Raw genomic sequence first — 16338 nt, 5'->3', positions numbered from 1 at the left:
TATAATCCACATAAACAAAAGTTCTGAGGTTCTCAATTTTTAAAAGTGTCGGCCCAAAAACCAAAATGTTTGAGAGCTGCTGTATTAAAAATTGTGTACAAACTTTTTCTGCTCTATAAGGTTTATTTCTAAAAAAAAAAAAATTTAACTTCCTAGCTTTAAGGCAAATATCCCAAATATACCTCAAAAACAATATATATGTCTTTACACTTGACTTTAGGAGTTAAATGTAACTTGGAGAACACAGAGTTTCAAAATCAAATACTCAAATCCTTAAAATTTGTTAAAATACAGTCACTGTGAAAGCAAGCTAACAATAATGAACAAAACTTATCATAAATATTTTACTTTACAGTATTTTGTTAAATAAGTACTTTGTTAAACTGGTTCCTTACTAACCCATCAAATTATATGTAGAATGGTATTACAAGAAACACTACCGAAACAGGATGAGCTGATTTTCACATTACTATGCAGGCATAAAAGTTTTTTTAGCCAAAGCGTGATACTAATTCCCCTTCCAAATGAGGATACTCCTCATAGAAACTTTTTCACCAAAAACTAAAATTTTAAGTCATAAATAATGAGACATGCAAGTTTCTGTGGCTAAGCTGCATTAGGTAGAACTGCAAATAGAATGTATTCACTCTATACAAATGCTGAAGTGTTTATATATTTATATACAGAGAGAACCCTAGCTCAGAATCAAAGTAAAAAATTCATATTCCTGACTTCAACTTGCCATAACAAAACACCTCTTAAAAACCACACTTTCCATTTGCCTGACTATCACATTGTCTAGTTTTCACCAGGTCCTAGTTTATTTGGCTCATTTTGCTTATCGGTCCAAGTTAGCATTGTGTAGGAGGTTCCTCAAAAATTCAAAACGTGGTTTCCTCAGACAAAAACCCATCTTTCCCTGCAGGCTGTAACCCCAGCTGCTATTTACTCCCAGCATCAGTGGCTGGGGCCTGTGAGTTCACCTTCTTTCTTCCTCTAAATGGGGCGTCAGTGGCAGGTGTGGCCCTGACATTGTACAGGAATATAATTACCAGAAGGAAAGCAGAGTCCCAGCTGAAGGAAGAAAAGCAGGTCAGGAGAGAAAGAGATAGACAGAATGAATATAAATAAAAAGAGAGAAAATTACATGACACTCCCTTGTCCTCAAAACAAGAATCTGAGGGACATTTCACCTCTCCAAGCATGACTTTCATCTTTCAGAAGTTTATTCCTTTAAAAGAGAGCAGTGTCAACAAGAAAACACATACTTACTATAAAGGTACATTGCGTGCTCCCATACGTTAGGAAGAAACTCAATGCTTTTACACTACAGCTCAAAGCATTCAGCTTTTAGCACAGACTCAGAGCAGATATTTGAAAGATTCTCTCTACAAAATGTTTTTTTCTCTATTTGCTTTCTTGGTTTGGAAAATATTACAGAGAAATGCTTATAAGCCAAGTAGACTGTCTCATTAGGGGAAACAACTTTTTTATTTCAAGAAAGAAATAAAAAATCATGACTGTGTGGATGGTAGAGCTGAAATGGAATAATGCGCCTTGAAGTACAGGACTAATGCCTTCTCCTACTCCTCAACATGGTTTAATCCTGTTGCACTCAGGTAATGCTTTCCAGATGTTTTGGGGGCTTTGTTTTATAAGGATACTGATTAATGTAAATGATAACCCACAATTTATCACACATAAATTTTAATCAAACCAAAGAGAAGGGAAAACAGAAAGTTTAGTTGGTCAAGTTAGAATGAATGGGATCTCTTGTTTCAATCTAATTTCATTTTCTGAAGAATAAAATATAAGTAACTCATTACTAAAACTGAAAGTGAATTTCATATGTGGTTTATGGAAGTCATCACTTTATTAGTCATACTTTATATTTTTATAGACTTTACAATTTTTAAAATTATATTCAGTATAGTCTTCATTGAAAGTCTTTTCATTTGTAAGCTCAAATCACATGGTGCAAATGCCAAGAAGAAGGACAGTGGTCAAAGAGAGATAAAACAGTATCACAGACAGATAGGAAGGCAATGTGGTGCCACAGCAAAAAATCATTAATGTCAAGACATTCTACACAGCTGCTCTGAAATGGTTTTTCTCCCATTTCTGAGGAAAGAGACTGTAATATCAATCGTTACAACCAAGTTTATTATGAAGAATGAAAGAATTCAGAATTTTCAAGATGTAACCATGTCTAAAATAAGTGTAAATATAGTTTGACAGCAAACTGGTATTTTTAAAAACAGATGTGTAAATGTTATAGCAAATAGCATCCATTTCCCTTTCTCCAGCATAAGTCAAGTTTTATTTAGGGCTCCATCCTCTCCAACTAACTGACATGGTGAGATCTGATAGTGTCAGGACCCGGAGAAGAGAAGCATACGACCCCAAGTGACTGGCTGGGTGACAATGAAACCAACCAGAGCCATAGAAGCTTCTGGGAAAATGACGTGCAGCAAAGGGTAAAATATGCAAAGGAAGGAGGTTGTTTACAGAATTATGCTATTTTTATTTAGTTTATTTAAATTTTATTTAGTACTAATTTATTTTTATTAAAAAAATTTTAAGGGTGTGCACAATTCAAATGGCAGCAAAAATAATGTAGGTGAAACACCAGGAAAACTTAATTTTAAGGACTGTGGTGTATTGGATTCTTAAAAAGCATTGCTGAGTCTCTTCACTGGAGAAATTTAAAAAGTATAGATAAATCATGACCAATGACACCCAATTCTGTATCCTCAATCCCAATCCCAAAGGCCAATTTCCCTCTGATCTCTCTCCACCTACATACATGTGATGCTCCTGAACCTCAAACTCGACAAGCCCAAATCTGAATTTATAAAAGTTCCCTCTGATTCCCTTATTTCTATGACTAGCTATATAACCTTTGCAGGAAACCAGCCCTAAAAGCATGCTTGATCTCTTACCCTGCACAGGATATCTTGCCACCGAGGCCTCAGGTCCTGTTGATTGCACTGCAATTTCAGCCTCTCTTGTCTTCACCTCCACCGATCCCTCTCCAGTCTACTCATTATCTCTTTGCCAGAACTGTCTTCTGTGGACTTCTTGACATCCAGAACCTCCTCCTAGCCAATCCAACTAATAAGTGCATTTGTCAAACTGACCTCTTAAGGCACAGCTGTCATTCACTTGGCAAACAAATACTGACCACTGTATTAGTTTTCTGCTCTAACTAATTACCAAAACCATAGTGGCTTACAGCAACATAAATTTATCTTACATTTCAGGAGAGCAGGAGTCACAAATGAGTCTCAATTGACTAAAACCGAGGTGTCAGCAGGGCTGAATTATTTTTTGGAGGCTCTCCTTTTCCTTGCCTTTCCAGCTTCTTGAGATTGCCTGCATTTTTTGGTTTAGGATCCCTTCATCCATCTTCAAAGCCAGCGACATTGGGCCAAGTCTCTTCACATAGTTATCTTTTTAGTTCTCTCTGCCTCCCTCTTCCACTTAAGGACCCTTATGATTACACTGGGCCCACCTGAATTATCTACGAGACTCTCCCTATTTTAGTCAGCTGATTAGAAACCTTAATTCCATCTGCAACCTTAATTCCCCTTCGTCTATAACCTAGCATATTCACAGGTGCTGGGAACTGGGACACTGACATCTTTGGGGGATCATTATTCTGCTGACCACAACCGCTTGATATAAGACACCAAGACAGGCAAAAGTTAAACAAAATGCAGACTTTGCTATCAAGATCATGCTAATCCTTTGAAACTAAATATTAACTGGCTTCCTGTTGCTTAAAGAAGTCTAAAGCCTTCATGATTTCAAAATATTTCTGTAGCATTATCTTATACTACTTTCCTGACACACCCTAATACTGTATTCAAACTGTCTGGAGCACCACATACCTGGGGTTCTCCACACACATTCTCACATAATTTGCTCTACCTAACAGGCCCTCTCCACTCTCCTGTCCAAATTATACTTCATCTTTTAAGGCCCAGCTCCAACGCCACCCACCCTATATATCTCTCTGCTGTCTTTGAATACCCACAATGCCCTGTTTCCCCAAACTGACACATTCAACAATGACATAAAGGAAAAAGTTTAGGCAGAAAAATGGTTTCTAGTGCTGCTCTACAGCTAGCTGTGTGAGCCTGGGCAAGCCAATTAGCATCTCGACCTTGGTTTCATCATCTGTCAAGTGAAAAGGCAGACTAGATTATATCTAAATTCTTTCCCTGTTCTTAAGCTCTATGAAATTGAGAGGATTCTTAGTCACTTATTTTGATCCAAAGCCACTATCTAATAAAGGCCACCATCATGTCAACTTGATTAATGCACTCCCTTCCTAATCTTCCCTGCCTACAGTCTTGTGCTACTCCCTTTGTCCCCCAAAAGCATCTTTCTAGGTTACTCATCTCCTCAAAACCAGTTAAAGGCTTGTAGGAAATTTAGGACCACCAGGACCCTTACTTCCTCCTTTGGGTTTCCTCACTGACTTTAAGTTCCTTCCTTACGTGCTCCTCCATCCCCCAGCTACCTGCTCCCCTCACCTCAGAGCCTTTGGTTTGAATGCCTACTTCCTCTTTCCACCAGATAAGATTCCTGCTTATTCTCCAGGCAACGACCTTCTTGATCTTCCCAAAGGGATTAAGATGTGCTTCCTGTCTGCTTCCACTATGCTGTCATGGCTCTCACCACTATAGTATTGATAACTGTTCATTTGTCAGTATCCTCCACCAGACTCTTAACTTCCACATGGGTGGGGCTGTCAATCTCACCCACCACCAATGGCACAGACTGATAGTTGTTGCCCAAATTCTGTACAGATAGAATTTTTAGGTGCCCAGAGCCATTATTATTTTGGGATCTCCATCACAGCTAAGCCTAACTGCAACATACATGGCCATATCCACAGAATCAGTAATTATCTATTGACTCACCAAAATAGCTCACCTCTTCTATTGGATTATAATCTCTTTGCCGCTAGGTGTATTGTCATGTATTTCTGCAGGATCTATGCTCCTTAGCAGAGGGTGGCACAGTGAAGTCCTCAACAGTGAGTGAGTGTGAAAGATCAATGAATTAATGACCAGTGTGACCACTGAAGCAGACAAGCTCTGTCCAACCTAACTGGCCTACTTCCACCTGGGCTCAATGTTGTGATCAACCAAAATACAGTTAAAAAAGCGTGTCAGTTTCCACTATTATTTTATCATGGACCAGCTGGGTGCCTAGACAATGGAGTCTATGCTATTATTTCCTTGGGCACCGTGCCACCAGTGTGGTCTACAACGGGCATATTCTACCTGAATGCTCTACGAGGGAATATGCAAGTAGGCAAGGCCCTTTAAAATAACAGCATGTGTCACCTCTGCTCCTGGGCAGGTGGGATGCCTAGCAATTTGTATGGTCTTCAGGCTGCTGCGCTCTACTCCTGGAAGGCGCGGGGGTGGGGTGATGGCAACATGAGCAGGGTAGCCACTCTCCAGAATCCCCCACCCAGGTGAACTCCCCATTTGTGAAATATTATGTATCCTCAGTCTTTCAAGGTACGCTCACCTTCAACAGCCACTAGCACACATTACTGAACTGATTATACTTGAAAGGTACATATTTGGAGAGACATACATGCAAATAATTACTAGATATCTACTACATGCCAGACAGTATATAGGTGGTACCAAGGATAGAGATATAAACATGGCAGACACTGAACAAAGACAAAAGGAAAGCACTACTCATTCTCCCAGTAAGAATGAGAACTGGGGCAGACAAAGGTTAGGTATCAAAACCAAGGTTATATAAGTAAGAAGGGATGGGACCATTTAAGTCAAAAGGATCAAAGGTTCTAGGGTGTGAGTGTTTGACCCATGAAAACAGGGCTTTTTCTCCTATTAAGTTTGCTTTGCTTTGGTGTTTTTGTTTTTGGTGGGGAGCACTGATGAGGAAGCAACCAAACACAGCTTGTGTAGAGTGGAGATGGGATTGGACAAGGCACATTGGAGAAATGAAGTCCATGGTGTGTTCAGAGTCAAAAATACAGGCGATAAAGTGGCAGGAAATGAAGCTGAATCAAAGATGGCCCTGAAGAGGGAGTAAATGAACTTTTTAGGGTGGAGAAAAATGATCCTAGTAACATGTCAGAAGACCACTGTGACAACAGAGTAGGGACGAGAACACAGGGGTGACAGAAAGGAGCCAGTGAAAAAATATAGTCATCCAGGAAGGGATGGATGTGCTTCAAGGAACAGAAAATGGAAAAGGAAGGGACAGCAGAGAGGGACAGAGAGGAGCCTCACTGACTGACAGCTGGAAAGAGTGGGGGAAGGATGTGGTTGAGGAGCGAGAGAAGGACCAAAGAACTGCTGCCAGCTTGATGGTTTTGGCAAACTGGTGGATGGTGGTGCTTCTGGCCATGGCCAACGGGAGAAAGGTTTGTAGGGCATCCAGGTGAACCTCACAGATGAGAAGTTATGAGTTTGGAGCTCAAAGGGAAAAAAGTGGAATTGAAATAAATATCTGAAATGGACAATTGGTAGGTGGGTGCATACTTGAAACCATGGGCAAGTAGAAATCAGCCTTCCAGCAATACTTTGCATACTATTTGACTAAATTTTTAATTGTGAGAAGCCCTTTAAAATATGCCAGTCTCATTTCTCAAAATGAGAAACTCAAGGATGAAGCTCCATACACCAGGGCTGAATGAAAAGCACCTATCTCACGGTACAGTGTACTCTAAGCCATCTTCCTTTGGGGGCACTGAGCCTATCCCAAACCTATCACTCCTCGCAAAGTAAACAAAAAGAAGCTGCTCTGAAAATGAAGCAAGCATGGTATTTACAGCAATCTCCTGGGGATATAGAAGTTCTGAGATACTATCTTGTCAGGGCTCTTGGAGAAGCTCCCACCTGTTTCACAGGGCAATCACCTTCTTGGTTGAAGCATAGTTGTAGAGAAGACAACCAATGGCTAAGGCAGATAGATCATGGACATCAAGATCCTATGCATGCCTCTAGCAGGTTCCTTGAAGGCTGGGCTTAAAGAGACTGAGCTCTACTCCAATCATATTCCTAACATTAAATCAGACTATAATTGCAAAAAGCTGAGACCCCAATGTTTAAGAGACCTTTAAGCAACATTTTCTGCTATATGCAGCTACTTATAACTCTTATCTGATTGCAGTCTCTTAACTGATGTGATTACTTGAATACTTAAAAAAAAATTATGCTCTCCAAGCTCAATTATACAAAATATACAAAGGCAGTGTTATAGTCTCAGCTGAGTTAAAAGAGGGTAGAGAAACAAAATTAACAAAGTTATGTAACACGCCAAAAAAGATATCTTAAAAGATTTAAATTCAAACCTGTGTAATGTAAATAAGGCATGTGACATGAAAACACATTTCTTTTTTAAAACTAAATCTAAATACCCACATTTTATAAATGTTGTTTGGGTGTGGGGGTGTTAAAAAAAAAAAAGCCTGCTATGATATGGCATTTTTAAAAGCAAACAATCTAGTAGTCATTTATTCACCTCTTCTACAGCATGTGTCTAATGTCAACAGTTGTTTTATCACCTGATTACGTTCCATGTTAACATATAAGCCATTCTGTGATTTTGTGATTCTCTCACTTTAGTAATTATGGTACTCGCTGCCATCATAATGTTGTCAGAATTTCTTCACTTTCTTTCTGGGTGCGGTCAGGAGGTCAAAGAGTCTAATAATTTCGAGAGAACTCAAGGTGGTGGAAAGTGTGTCTACCCTCAGCCTGAACAAGTGGCCCTTAACAGGGTCTATGTCAGAATGACCTAGTAGATGCTTTCAAAATACACACGACTTTCACCTACACCCAAGGGAAATCAGACAATATGCGGAGAGAGGCTCCCTAGAGGGTTTGGGTGCCTTTCCCTCCCAGTTCACATCTCTCAGGTCTTATACACCTTGTAAATCAAACCAAGGTGGAGCTGAGGCCAGTTAAGGAAACTGATGCTGGACATCTTTGGCTAGTCACACTAGTCCAGCCAATTAGCAACTGGGCTTTTGAACACTGATTTCTCATACTGATCATTATACAGAGCTCTTCTGTGTTTGCACTTCTGATTACACCAAAAAGAGAAGGCCTAAGTGCAGAATATCTAAAAAAGGAGGAAGGAAAGAAACAAAAGATTACCTTCTTTCAAGGATGGATCATAAATGTTATTCCCTTATTAATTTACTTTGTTTAAACATTTGTTTAGTTACTGTCAAAATTTCTATGTGGGATACACTGTCATCCTCCCAGAATAGATGATGAATAAGAAACTCAACTTTGTTTCCTCTAGTTCTGTATCAAGAGCTGCAAATGCAAAGATTACTATTTAGGTCTAAGATGGCTACAATGTGCTTTTAGCCACCCTGTTATGCATACAGCTGTATGCACACTGTAGCCATCTTGCTTCGGTTTCAATCCTGATTCTACCACCCATCTACTGGCTATGGAACCTTGAACAGGTCACTTAATCTTTCTGTGGCTTAGTTTCAGAGAGTCTAATAATTTCAAGAGAACTCAAGGTGGTGGAAAGTGTGTCTACCCTCAGCCTGAACAAGTGGCCCTTAACGAGGCCTATGTCAGAATGACCTAGTAGCTGTATGCATAACAGGATGGCTAAAAGCACATTGTAGCCATCTTGCTTCGGTTTGAATCCTGATTCTACCACCTATCTACTGGCTATGGAACCTTGAACAGGTCACTTAATCTTTCTGTGCCTTAGTTTCCTCATCAGCAAAATTGGGGTACCTATGTCAGGGGGTTTTGTGAGGCCAAAGTGAATTAATATACACACAGCACTTTAGAAAAGTGCCTGATACGTGATCCTGAGCAGCTATATTCATTATCTACAGATCAGCCTCATTTTTTTTTTTTTTGATAAATTGCAAAGTATTCCACTGGCCCAACTATAGTATAATTTATTCTTCTTAAGGACATTTACTCCATTGATTCTTCCAATCTTTTGCTATTATAAACAATGTTTCAGTGAATAGCCTATAAAATAGAGGGATCTTTTTACAATGATCATCAAATTAAAACAGTCCCTTATTTAACTTTCATGTATAACACTAATGATATGAATATCTCTAAGGTAGGCACAGGTATTATCACCTCCAAATTCTATACAGAAGTCTGAAAAGAGGTGGAATGACTTACTGCCAGAGCCAACATAGTCATAAGTGGCAGAGCTGAAATGCTATCCAGATGTGTGGCTGCTAACCTGAAAGGCATCATCTTCAATCTATTTCCTACAGTTTTGCTTATGTAAAAAACATAGTAGGTGCTCTTATAAATTCACCTCAGATCCACAGTAGAGACAATAATTCAGAAGATATGTAAGAAGGAAATTAAAATTTTCAGAGGTGTTTATCAGCTCACATATAGTGCAAATGGAAGTGTCAACAACTTCTGTAAATGCTAAAGTAATTTATTTCTTCTGCCAAAGACTGAAGCAGAGGTACCCTGAATACTACCCCTAGGGACATACACCACACTGCCAAACTCCCAGGGAAGTGAATGAATAATTATTGAATTTGGTATCATGAGAACTATTCTTTAGGGAAAGAAAAATTCATAACAATTACTTTGTAGTAGCATTTGCTGTGCCAAGACAAAGGGGCACCGGTACTCTGTGGTTCAGAATAACTCAAATAAAAACCCGAGTGGCCAATTCTCCAGCATGGCTTTAATTAGGTCTGTTTAGTATGGGGTTGTATAAGATTTGTTCTGACAGAGTGAAACTGTTGACAATAGAGAAAGGAAAGGGCAAAGGTAGAACTTAACAGAGATGGAATCTGTAAACTAGCATTTGCTAACAGAAGGGTGGCTAAACTAGCATAAGGATTATAGTTAGAAACTGCAGGTATATTTCAAGAAAAATGGTTATTCTAACTAGAGGACACAGAGCAGTACCAGCACTAAAAATCTTAAAACAAACTGAGATCCTAACTCCCAGTCAGCAAGAAGACAAAAGTCTAACATAAGATATAAGGAATACTAAGACATTACACACAACTGTACTTCAAACAGAACTAGCAGAGGAGAAGGAGAAAATGTGGGAATTTCACCTTTCTGAACATTCACCAAGCATCAATATTTTAAATCCAGGAACCCCACAATTCTAAAAGCAAATGCCTACAAGTCAAATAAAAATGTTCCCATGGAGGAAACATGCTAGTGGGAGCCCAGTGGGAACCAAACAGTTTGGTAATGATAACATTTGTGGGTTGAAATCAGGGTTGTGGTTGTGGGTGCATGGATGGGGGTTTCTATTACAGAAACTCAAAATTAGGTCGTTACCTTCCTAAACAATTCTCTTTGCTAGGCCAAAATATCTCCAGCTGTTATGTTTAACATCTCAAAGCAGGGGTCCCCAAACCCCAGGCCACGGACCAATCAGTGGCTGGCTAGGAACCAGGCCGCACAGCAGAAGGTGAGCAGGGGCTAGTGTGTGAAGCTTCATCTGTAATTGTAAGCCTCTCCCCAGGACTAGCATCACTGCCTCAGTTTCCCCTCAGATCATCAGGAATTAGATTCTCATAGGAGCACTGGTCCTTGGAGCCAAAAAGGTTGAGGACCGCTGTTTTATAGATAAAACTTTCATTTCCATCACTGATTCTGACATCTACCTTTCTAAGACTTAAATGATTTCAACATTCATTCTCTATCCCTAAGTCAAACAAAAACAAAGGACTTGCTCTTGGCCAAAATGAAAATAAAAAATGTTAGTTCTGAAAAAGACTTGGAAATAACCTTAGTTCAACCTTTCATTTTTAAAGAAAGGAGACCAGTACCCAAAGTTGATTTTCTTATGGTTGGTGGAAAGTTAGGACAAGAAACCATGGCAGCTAGGTTCTATACAAGGGAAAGGAACTCTATCTTAGACAACTATGCCTTCCAATTTTTTCAAATTGTGCTTTACTATAATCCTGTATCATGAGGCATTTATTTTAATATCTATTATGTGAGCTGAAGTAACCCAGCTGATGGAAGGCGCCCAGAAGCTTTGGTTCTTACTCCAGGATCTGTCAGATACTGACTGCATAAGGTGTAGCAATACTGGAATCTTCCTTTTCTCATCATTGATACTTCATAAAAAGGTGGGAAGCATCCTGATTTCAGTAATTTTACAATGTGGAAAAGTGCTCGTAGTGACTTTAAGATGCCATTGATTACAAGCTGCATCTCTACTCAGATAGTTAAAATATGAAAAACTGTCTGAAAATGGATGAAATGTGGTAGAAACATGTACCTGCAGAAGGGCATCAACAAAAGGCAGCCACGACAGACTGGCTGCAAAGAGGAGGAATTGAGACTAAAGGGGAAAAAATGGTTTGTGTGGATATGTAACTGGACTGTCAGGATATGTCCACTTGATTTCAAAGCTTCCTCCTTCTCTCTTTATGATACCATGTTCCTTCTATCACCCAGTCTTAAGAGTATCTTTCCTCTTATTGGCCCTTGAATCCAATTGATTTCCAAGTTACATAGATCTTACCCTAGCAACAAGCTGGTACAATTAACTTTCTCTCCAGTCTGTGCTCATGGCTGTGGCTACAGCTGGGGCTTTATCACAGACCTGGTTTCCTCTAACAACCTCTCAGCCAATGTTCACACTTCCAGCCTCTGTTCACGCCAATCTATCCTACACACCCTGACAAAACTCATTCTTGGAGCACAGCATTCATAATGCATGCTTTCTAGTTCAAAAGCTTCAGTGGTACTCTGTTACCAAACACTTCAGGAGAGAGAGCAGGCTAGGAGGTCCAACCACCTGGGCTGCAACGGTTTGTGATCTTGGGCAAGTGTCTATACTTCTCTGAGCTTCCCATTTCCTCGCCTGTAAAGAGGGACTGCTCATAGTATCAATTAATAGTAACTGAAATAAATCCATGTAAAGTGCTCTCAATGTAGAGTTTTACATACAATATACAAGTTGGCTATTATTATTAACATCAACATCTTGCCTTTCAAACCTTTTCTTCCACTTCTGCTCTCCAACAGCTTTAGCCAACTGGGTTACTTGTTTTTTGACAAATAATTCTATAGTTCTTTGCTCTCCAAACTCCGTCTCGTAGAATGCTTGTCTTCCTATCTCTGCACATCAGATTCCTCTATGAAATGTAAGCCTAAATTCAAATGTTGGTTCAATTCTATTTAGTTTAATCCAATCATCGTTTTAGTACTGACATCCTTGGGGAGGCCATTACAGCCAACACTGGCTCACTTTCCCCATGTCCACACAGGCCCTCCCTGAAGATGTAGTAGCAAGCAGGCAGGTGAGGTGAGATTTAAATCCACTTCCTCTGTTCTGGGATGGGCCTCCAGGTTATCAGATTTCCACTGTTCTAGTTATTACTTCAAGTAAACAAAGTCTCAGTCAATCTCAGTCAATCGCCTCAAGGCCAAGGACCTTCTTTAGAGAGCAGAGGGAAGGGAAGTTCCCACATGAGAATATGGTAACAGGAAGATCCAAACTGTTGCTGGCAGTCATCTTGCAAAATCAGCCTATGGACATAAACGACATCTGAGAGGACTTCAGAGAAACAAGCAAAAGTTCTGCCATCAGGACTTTTTGGTCCCGTGGTCATTTAAGCCCATGTGTCCTAGGTTTTCTATATCTTGTACCAAAAGCATCCTAATCAATTCAACGGTGCTAGGTACTGATATGTCTAACATGGACAGCTCTGCCACTTTCTCAGCTATAGTTAGACAAGATCCAAGAAAATCTGCTTCTGACACTCTTTTAGACCAAGGTAGAGATTAAGTATGAGTGTAAAAGGATTAATGTGTAAGTTAATTCAGGAAGTCCTTTGGAGTCAGGAACTGTGTCATTTGTAAGTTAATTCAGGAAACCCTTTGGAGTCAGGAACTGTGTCATTCAACTTTGCATACAACCTCTCCCCCATATCTATCTATCTACCTACCTATCTATCTATCCATCCATCCATCCATCCATCCATCCATCCTTTCCTCCCCACTACCACAACACACTCTCAACTGACAAGTCAATGAGTTAATAAAAAAGAATAAGTCAAATATGGGCTAAAAGGAAGGGAATAGATTTTAAGCAAATTTGAAGATGACAAATTGTTAATCCTGGATGGTTTGAAGATGGATCTTTAAACATGAGGTTAGATTTTTAAGTTACAGAGTAACAGAGTTACATAAATGGCACATAGCCCATTGAACCAATCCTAGCAGTGTAAGAATAGACAAAGGAGCAGGTATAAGAGACAGAGCCACGTGAATTTGGAAAAATCACTTGGCACTTCTAGCCTTAGTTCTCGATCTTAAAATAAATAAATAAATAAAAGAAGTAGGGATAACACTTCTCATAGGATGGCATAAGAATTATGTATGGAAAACAACTGTTTATAGGAAGGTACATCAATAATACTTGAAACTGAATGCACACAAAGACTTAGTTATGGATAACTGATGGAAAGATTATCCCATCAAGAACAGAAGAGTTGGTAGGCAACAGAAGAATTCAAAATAATTACAAACATATTAGAGAGGAGGAAAGAAATGGCTGAATAAGAAAGAAGTAAAACCATCACTCACTCTCTACCGTCAACTTAGGCATTAAAGTTACCCTAAAGAAAGGTAACCAGGTTTACCTTGATATATATAATTCAAGTGGGAAATAAGATACCCAAGGATTGATATATTTACCTATAGCAGCAGCAGGTCAACCAATAATTATGTTGAGAGCAAATGAGAAGGTAGTGAAAAAAAAAAATCCGTGAAAGATCTTTACGAACATCAAACATCCAAAAATTAAGACTTCCAACCAGGGAACAAAAGACTCTGCTGATCCCAGGGAATGAGATAACTTAGCTCATTTTCAAAAGTGACTTCATAGGGATACCAGAATTAGTATTTGTGAAAACCTAGTTTCAAATATTTTCCCAGTTTTTGAGACTCTGGAGTTTCATTCTTGGCCACATCCCCTAAACCTCACTTCCCCTTCCCCAAGAAGAAAAAATCAGTGAAGGAGGAAACATTTGGCAAACACGCTGGGCTCTTTCGTTTGTATCATCTCTTGAAATCCATATAACAATTCTGCAACATGAAATCTCCATTAGAAACAGACAAGGGAATTGAGTCAACCGGATGAGGGCAGTGTCTGAAGTCATGAAGTAGTTTTCTTGAAAAATCTGACAAATTGTAATAGGCTTTCTACTTTCACTTTACAGCAAAGTTCTACTCTATATTCTGTAAAATTAGTCATCTGTAACCATCAATAACATTTTTCCTTTTGTCTTCAGTTAAAAATGGAAGAGATAGGAAAATGCAAAAAGAGAAACACTACAGAAAAGTTCCTGGCAATGAGAAGCTATAATCTGGGGTAGGAATCTAAAAGGGACATGAGTGACATTTCTCTTTCAAGTGCGAAGCTTTCCTGGAGAATTCCAAGCAGTGTCTAAGCTGACCAAAACAAACAAGCAAACAAACAAACAAAAACACGAACAAACAAACAAAAAGTGATACACTTGTTCCCTAACCGCAGATGGAAAGTAGAGGTGTTTTGTCCAACAGCCAACGAATGCAAAATCGGCTGTGTCTGTATGTGTAGATTCTGCAGCAAATGTTGTTGGCTGAGATGTGCAAGCAAAACAAGTCCAAACCAAGACGTTATCTACCAAGTGGCTAGGGCAACAAGTTACAAAACCTAACAAGCACCATCAGCTCTTCCGTGCAAACCTAAAAAAGCACTTCGTACCGCGATCCCGCTATTAAAGAATTAAGGCTGCTTGTTCCGCACAATTCCCCGGCCCAACTTATAAGACATGCACTGGAGTCATCCATACGGGACTCCCCACCCCAAAGTTGGCCAAAAGCATTCTTTAAATTTGCAATCAAGAAGCTGGGAGATACGGGCTTAACTACAATCGTGAGGTGAGGGAACCACCAAACTTAAAGTGCAAGAGCAAGGCATGTTTGCAAGACAGTTTCAAAGTACTCTTGCTCCAGGCATGACTCCTTCCACCCCAAGGCAGGAGATGGAGTCGGGATGAGGATGAATCTTATTGACGTGAAAACTGTAAAAGGACACTTTTCCTTACAACTCGTACCAGACGCGACCCTAGTGCTTTCCCAGGGCCAGTGCAGCTCCCGCGCCGCGCGCTCCCCTCCTCGCCCGCCGCTCCCGCGCCCGGACTCCTTACAGGGCCGCCCGATCGCCCTCGAGGCCCCGCCCCCTTGCTTTCGTACCGGCCTCATCACTCCGGAGCACCTCGGGCTGCAGTTATCTGGTTTTAATAAAAACCGGAGTGGTCCGAGGCTAGCAAGCTTCCCTCCGGGGAACAGAAGCAGGCCGGATGGTCCCCGCACCGCCAGCTCAGGGCGGGCGAAGTCCGGCGCGCCCTGGCTCACGGTGGCGACCTGACCCGCGACCCCCGAGGCTCTCCGAACTCACCTAGGTTTTGTTTTCCCCAAAGAAAGAACTGTCTCTCTCAAAGGGCGCCTCCCTGGACTTCCCACTCACGAGTTCATCCCGACCCGGCGGGCGGACCTGAACACACACACATCCATCTATTCTGCTTCTGCTCTGGGCGCAGTGTATGCTCACACGGCGCCTGTCAGCTTGCAAAACTGCCTGCTTGCTGTTTCCAACACGCCGAACAGGTGAGCCAGCATCGCGGTGGAAACTCTCGGGGCGTTCAGCCTCGGCGGCGAAGCGATCCATCTCGCTCCCGCACAGCTATCCCCGCGCCCGCAGCCCTTGCCTGGGGAGCCGGGTTGGGGCCCTCGGAGCCCGCGGAGCTGTCGCCCACGGGCCGTCCGGGTTCCTCTGCCATGCGGGCAGAACGCGGGCCGCGCCGGCAGCTATCCCTTGACACAAGGTTCCGGACCTATAGGCGGTTCTCAGCCTTCCCGTCCCGGCCGCGCGCTCGCACGGGTGTCATGGCTGAGCGGCGAACCCAGGCGAAGTTTCCAGGAACTGACGGCTTACCTCTTAGCAGCAGCGTTGAGTGGCGGCGAGGCGGCGACAAGAGCGCCTGTGGCCAGCCCGAACCGAGGAGGATGTGAGAGGGAGGCACCAGGGGCCAGGAACGAACGCGATGGGAAGAGGAAGGCGCCGGGTATCTACAATCAGAACGTGGGCTGACTGTGACGTCACAATGGCGCGGCCAGCCAATCGGGGTTCCAAGGCTGAATCAAGCGCTATGATGTCATGCGGCCCCGGAGCCAATCGCGAGACAATAGAACTTTCGTGATTGTAAATTCCAGAATTCGGTGCCTTGGGGAGCCGAGGCCGGGGTTGGTCCTCTCCGGTTCACGTGTCTCTGGGCAATTTTATCCCCTTTCT

The 16338-nt window shown here is 41.4% G+C and overlaps 1 protein-coding gene across 3 annotated transcripts in view; it reads right to left on the bottom strand.

The window, feature by feature from the left end:
* The window catches only part of ELOVL5 (ELOVL fatty acid elongase 5), a 68438-nt gene extending 52312 nt beyond the window's left edge, over positions 1 to 16126 (bottom strand). For 2 of the 3 annotated variants that reach the window (XM_039853126.1, XM_039853124.1), the window contains exon 1: positions 15982 to 16114. The gene's annotated coding sequence lies outside the window, so the exon portion shown is untranslated. Of the gene's footprint in view, positions 1 to 15981 lie in introns of all 3 variants that reach the window. The other variant, XM_039853125.1, reaches the window with a different exon arrangement.
* Positions 16127 to 16338: the final 212 nt, after the last annotated feature.

Source organism: Pteropus medius, unplaced genomic scaffold (genome assembly GCF_902729225.1).
Source record: "Pteropus medius unplaced genomic scaffold, Ma_sr-lr_union100, whole genome shotgun sequence".
Classification (NCBI taxonomy): Eukaryota; Metazoa; Chordata; class Mammalia; order Chiroptera; family Pteropodidae; genus Pteropus; species Pteropus medius.
The sequence above is the reverse complement of the archived record's forward strand: the minus strand, read 5'-3'. Positions and strand labels throughout refer to the sequence as shown.